The following is a 6621-nucleotide window of genomic DNA, read 5'->3' as shown; positions in this document are numbered from 1 at the left end:
AACTGGGAAACACCGAGGAAAGAGAAGAGAAAAAGATTGCTCGAAACGATTTCTGCGAAAGTCACTTACTGACCATTACGTGCTTTCTGTTCCCTTGATGGGAGTTTAACGTCTCAAATATCGTGAACACGCTGCTAACTTCACCCCGCCGTGGAAGACAGTATTTAGGTGGCTCAACTTACGCTGAAACTTCGCTCTAATGCATGAATAACTTAATCGTTTTATTTGCTCTTCGCTTCGTTGGCATTTTCATTTCTCTTCGCTTCCCCGAAGTACCTCAATTTTCGAGGACGAAAACAAATTTGAAAACAATTCTTCCCATTATCAGAACGTACCTCTGCATTTCTTGTTGCGAAGAAAAATACGAAAAAATACAAATATTCTGCAGAAAGAATATTCGTAACGTGGAAAAAATTATTCGTCGTATATCGCAGGCGATACATTTAATTTAACGTATTTGTGGCTCTCCCCGCTATAAATTTCGGAATTACGCGAAGGGAAGCTGTTTATAGCACATTATAAACTGAGATGAAGTGTATAAGGGCATTAAAAATGATTGTCACACACGTTTAATAGCGAGAGATAACGGTAGTGGATCGCGTTTTATGATATATCACGATCGCTATATCATTTATATTGACGCGGTTTTAATTACCTATAGAGCCCCTTTGAGATCAGCCGATGTTTAATGCCTCTAGTTTCAACGAGCTCTTCGATCACTTCGAAGTTTTCTCTCTAACCCCGTTTCGCGGAGGCACAATATCAAACGGAGGACCACGCGAATTAAGCACCCACGGTTTTCTATTAAATAGAACATTGATTGATTACCGTAGATAAAGGTCTACGAGGTGTTCGCGTGATAAATGGTTTTTTTTTTCCAAAGCGCCCCTGTAATTGTTTTCGTGTCAGCACTCTCCTCCATTTACCGAGCCAAAGCGCCCTTTATGCGCCGATGAGCTTCATTTCGGATTGTGCAGTAACAATAGTCCTTCAAAATTTCATCGGAAAACTTTGTGCCCCGACAGCGAAAACTTTCCATCAATTTTCCGAAACGTTCGTTAAAGTCCGACTCGCTTCCGTTTGTTGCGCACCAACAATTTCGATTTACATTGCATTTGCACACACGGTAATGAAGTAGTATAAAAATTGTAAAATCGTGTATTCAAATATCACTTTTGTTCCGGTCGTGGGTTTAGTTTAATATTACGTGGGAGTCTGGTCCATGACTGACCAGTTCTACTTCCTGCTAATACGAGACCACGTGAACTCATTTTTCGACAAAATTTTTTATGTATGTTCACCTCCATGCGGCTTGCAATCCTTTCTAAAAGAATGTTGAGCTTTTATAATTACGGGCAGGATATTTCTGTCCCGAGAACTTTTTACACACGATCAAATAGAGGAACATAATTGGATTAAATCATCGTCTACTCGGTATCGATCTGTACTCGTGTAAATGTTAATGAATCCGCTCGTCTTCCCGTAGCGAACTTTTTTTTTTATCTTTGATACGAATGTCACAGTATCGTCGTACACTATATTCGTATTGAACGCAGTATATCACTGCTGACCAGTAGAATTGACAGCCTGTAGTCAGACATGACATCTGCCTTATTGAAAAACGCGTTTGTCTACACACAAAAAAATGATAGTACACCGAAAACACGATAAAAAAAAGAAGTTTACAAACAGTTACCGTGGATGTTTTAACATTGCAAAAATTTGTTATTTAATAGTTATGAAGAAAATGTTGAAAATTTTACGATGCTCCTTGCAAACGTACAGTAAATTTCGAGAAGCGAGCGCGGAATTCACGTTGATGCGGTCGCATAAATCATAAATCAATATACATACATACGTATTCTCCTGGAAGTTTCGTTTCCGCGTACACCGCCTGATCTTGCCGAGTGCAAGGATCTCACCTGCGAACTCCTGCGAATTCCGGCCACATAAATTGTTCACGGGAATGTATCTCGATGGGGAAGTTCGGAATTTTTCAAGAAAGAAAAAAAAACGGAGAAGAAAATGTCGAATTTCATCGATAAATCAGGAGGTCCGCGGTCGGAATTATTAAAACATGCAGGAAACTTCTGTGCCGATTGAATTTCTGTCACGTCGTTGCTTATCCCGCGGCATACGTTAAGTGAACATTCTGCTGCATTCTGTTGCAAAAGTGAACAATTTTCATAGCTCTGAGATCAAAGCTAGGCTGATTAGTCTAGCTGTGAGATTTACAGTGGATCGAAAAAGAAACGGTACAAGCCGAACTCATTTTCAGGTTAAAACTTTCCCTAAGGAAACCAGAAATTTTTAACTTTTTTTAATACAATCCTGTAGACTTTGTCGAGAAAGTGCCGAAAATCCAAGTTTCAATGCTAGGAGATCGCTAGTTCGAAAGTTTCGGACAGGTAAGGGCCATGTTGGCATGTAGCGTTCTCAAGGCGATCCTCACATTTCGATTCTGTCGGACAACAGCGTAATTAAGTGAAATGTTTAACTTCTTAGGTTGTTGGTCGAAGTCGGGACCGGATTTCCGGCTCCCAAGTTCCCCGGCTCCTTTAATTATTCCGCAAGTGCGTCAAGCGCTCTCGTTTCGACAACTTTTAACAATACTTTCAATCCCGTCCCGGCATTCGATGTCGTTAGTTCGTTAAGAGGAATAAAAGTAACTCCGGCGGAATGGATGCGCCATTCACGAGAGCAGGATTTTTTTATTTCTGCCCCGTCCTGATAATATTCCGTCTATCGCGCTCCACCGGAAAATAACGAGCTGTAACGGCACGGGAACGGCAGGCAGACTTCAGCGACAAGATATTTGTCTTACGGAAGCAGAATAAAGTACTGCGGGAGCTGTACCACCCATACTGTTACAGCACAATTCGATCAACATAATGATTCGACCGAACCGCTGCTTACTTTCGACCTTATTTTCTTATTTAAATTCTTAACGTTTGCTTTAACTAGTCCTCCCTCTTCTCGTTAGGCAGAGCCCCGACGATTGATAATCAAATCACCGTTTATTTTCGTAATAATTTGATCGTTCTTGCGACGCGATGCTCCTTCGCATCCGAGTTTTAAAAATAGGAAAACAGAGATTCGTTAAGGACGCCCTGTTTATTAAAACTTCCGCGACGCAACGTTTCCACTTATTTTATCGCGTAGGAATAGAAAAAATTCATTACACTCATAATTAAATGTATTTAGCTATTTTCAATGTTAGCTAAAAAATTGTGTGAAATTAGTATCGATCAAGGAACTGTCTTAAAACAGTAAGAGGTTGTTGGGGAAAAAATAAAAATAAAAAGAATTTGAAGTGCGGAAGGTTATACGGGGCCGGTGTATGGTTGCTGTACGACTGACTTTGGTTTGTGGGGCTCATTCTTTAATATTTGTTCAAGTCTAAGACGGGAAAGAAAGTTGTTGGTGGGAAGATGAGAGGAGGAAACTTTCCGGGAAGGGATGACCCCGATGGTTGGTGAACTGGCCCCGGTTTATGTTTCGATATAAAATGGCGGCCGAAGTTGATGGAAAGATGTACTCTGCCCTTAATTCGAAGTTCCGACTTCACGATATGTAACACCGCAATTATATCGGAAGTTCTTCGGCAGCGAGGTGAAGGTTACTCGGATGATTTATGGGAGTCGTGAGCGGGATTCGCCTAAAATGATTGAGGTAACGCGAAATTATAGGGAGCGGGGATGAATCTAAATTAGAATCTGAGGAATAGGCGAGAGGGGGCAATAAAATTACTTGACGGCTTCGTACAATTCCAGATCCGATTTCAGGTGATCGTTCATTCTGTTCGCCGCGCCGGGGCGAAAATACGATCAAAAGTTTTCTCTCGTTAAGGAAAAACGCGGGGATTCGTTCGACTGCTCGCCGATGAGCTGTTATCAGGCCGGAAAGCTGAGAATCCGGGGATATCTCGGGAAAATCTGAGATATCGTCGCGACGAAGCTCGCCGGTTTGGCAAACCATGGAAATAAGGAATGACGCATTAGCCTGAACGCCCCCGTGGGGGAATATTACCGGAAGTCTGGCACGTATTCGAGCATGAAATTGAGTCTTATAGCACCTCCTCCGCCGTGTCGGGGTGAACTACTTTCTTTGTCGTTCAACACCTCCCCCGTTGCGTCTCAATTGCAGTCGGATTATTACGTAATTTCAATGCGCCCAAGTAATTTGTATGGGGGGAAAAATGGAATTTGATTACGACGACGGACGCAACGTGCTGGTATGTATGTATTTCTTCGTTCGCTCGGGCATAATAACGCTGGTGTTACGTTTTTCGATATATTCAACCGTCCGAGGGTTACGGTATTTGGAAAATGTGTCCGGCAGAACGGAATCCACCGTAGATTTTCAATATCCAAACGAATAATTCGGAGTATTCTAAATGCTTCAACGACATTGCAGCGAATTCCGTCGAGTTACCCCGGCGCGATTGTAATTTCGTGATCATTAGAAAAGATTTATCGCGCGCCTCCCACGTTGGAATGATTCATTCAACGCGATCTATCAAAACACAGCAGAGTTGTTACACACGGGTAATCTAGCACCGTCTTTTGTGCACGGTATTCCACGCTCTTTACGCGTTTCAATGAAAAACAGGAAAGCCGAATCGCTCTTAGATCGTTTATTTTTCATTTTCGCGAGGGCGGTCGTCTCGCGACGATGTTCGCGCGGTCTCGCGGCTCGGCAGACGTTTCCAGACGCGAATCGATCGACAGGAAAACTAATTACGACGATGAATGTCTGGGAATCGGGGGAGGATGGGGCCTATAAATTCGCATCGATGACGGCGCACAGAAAAATCAAGATGATACGGATCGCGGCAGGGTGCTCGATCGTAAATTCTGTTCCGGCCGTGCTGACCAGATTTATCGGTTCTTCCGTGCGAGCGGATAAGGAGAAATTAATTTCCCGTAGACACCAATTTTTCAAGACTCCGTGTCGCACGACGCGGCTTTAATAACGTTCCCTCTGTGTCGCCCTTTAAACTTCCAGTCACCTATCTTATTATTTTTTCCTCGCCGATAGCCTCCGCCTCGTGGCCGATCACGACTCGCCTTGCATCATCATCTTACATATTATCTTGACATTTCATCCTGCCAGATATTAACCATTTTTGTACGTGTCGTTCTAACCACGATATCTATTATTTTTCTTAACGCGTTCACCTTCACGACCACGCGATCAATAGACAGCGGACGCTAATGCAAATTTGATTCGTCGATTATATGTCAGCAAAATATATGCGAACTGTTAAAAACAGTACACTATAATAGTATTTGGTGTCTTTCCAATTCGATATTAAAATACAAAATAATTTAACTACATACGTTCCATAGAGAAAAATTCATTTGGAAATCGACATTAGCGTATCAAAGAGCGTGTATCAATAGGCAAACAGTTGCGAATTTGTTAAAAGATCCACGCGAACTGTGGATCGCGAGAAAGAGGGGTCAACATTAGGGATTGAGCTTTTTCACAAGGGTGGAACGCATACTCGAGAGCAATAATGTTCGGTTTCTATGAAATTCGGCTGAGCTCGACGGCGATGCGTTCAACGATGCTCACATCTGAAGAATTCATCTCACAGTGATATATACATTGCGGTCCTCGGGCTGATTATCAAGCAGATCGCGACATCAAAGAACAGCCTGATAAAACTGGATTTAATCTCTGATCTCTTTTCACAAGACTTCGTTCGACGGACTCCCTCTTTACGTCTATTTTCCATGTCAAAGAATCGAGTCGCGATCATCGAGCCAGTATTAACGGAGATGACGGTCTCCGATAATCAGTATCGGAGATCGATGCGATTTTTTCCCATTTTAAATTACTTCCACTAGCTCTCCGCACGGTACGTACTAAATTCGCTCGGGACATTAAAAGGTATGCCGTGAACAATATTTCCGTCATTGCGAAAGAAAAATCTGGCTCCAGTCGGCATAGTTCGATTTTCTAAATTCGAATTGTACGGTATTTGTGAAAAATTTACCCCCACTATCACGGAACGTTGCCTTCGAGAGGCCCAGAAGCTCGATTGCCAAGAAGCGTAATATTGTATAATTTTGTCGCGGAGTGACCTTCGAGAGGACACAAGATAAATAATCGTGATTCGGTTCGGAGCGGCCGAAATGAGCCGAGTAATACTAATTGCCGATCGGTGGCACGCTTTTTTCGAGGCGGTGTGCTTCCGCGGCCGTGGTACGACTCGTTCAATTAATTCAAGGAGAACGTTCTCGCCCGGTCACGTAGCTCGATACATGTTGTAAATATTTATGAATGTCCCGTAACAATTTTTAATCCACTTGGCCGACGGCCGGCTCTCTCCACCGGAAAATTTCTCCCGGCGGACAGGAAGCAGGAAGGAGGCAGGAGAATCCCGGAGGTGGAAAGAAGGCGAGTGTGGGGGCGGTCGAAAGCTGATGCATAAAGGTGTTTCGCAGCTCGGAATGGCCGGCCCGGAGATGGAAATCGCGAAACAAAATTTCATTCGTCGCGCACATATCCCGCGTACGAGCGAGAAATGTTGCCGGTGTCGTCTTGTTTCCCCGCTCTCGTCGTATAACTTATCGAAGATTACTCGGTTTTTCATTTGCGTCCCCCGACCCG

This window comes from Halictus rubicundus, chromosome 16, assembly GCF_050948215.1.
Source record: "Halictus rubicundus isolate RS-2024b chromosome 16, iyHalRubi1_principal, whole genome shotgun sequence".
In the NCBI taxonomy this organism is placed as follows: Eukaryota; Metazoa; Arthropoda; class Insecta; order Hymenoptera; family Halictidae; genus Halictus; species Halictus rubicundus.
The sequence above is the reverse complement of the archived record's forward strand: the minus strand, read 5'-3'. Positions refer to the sequence as shown.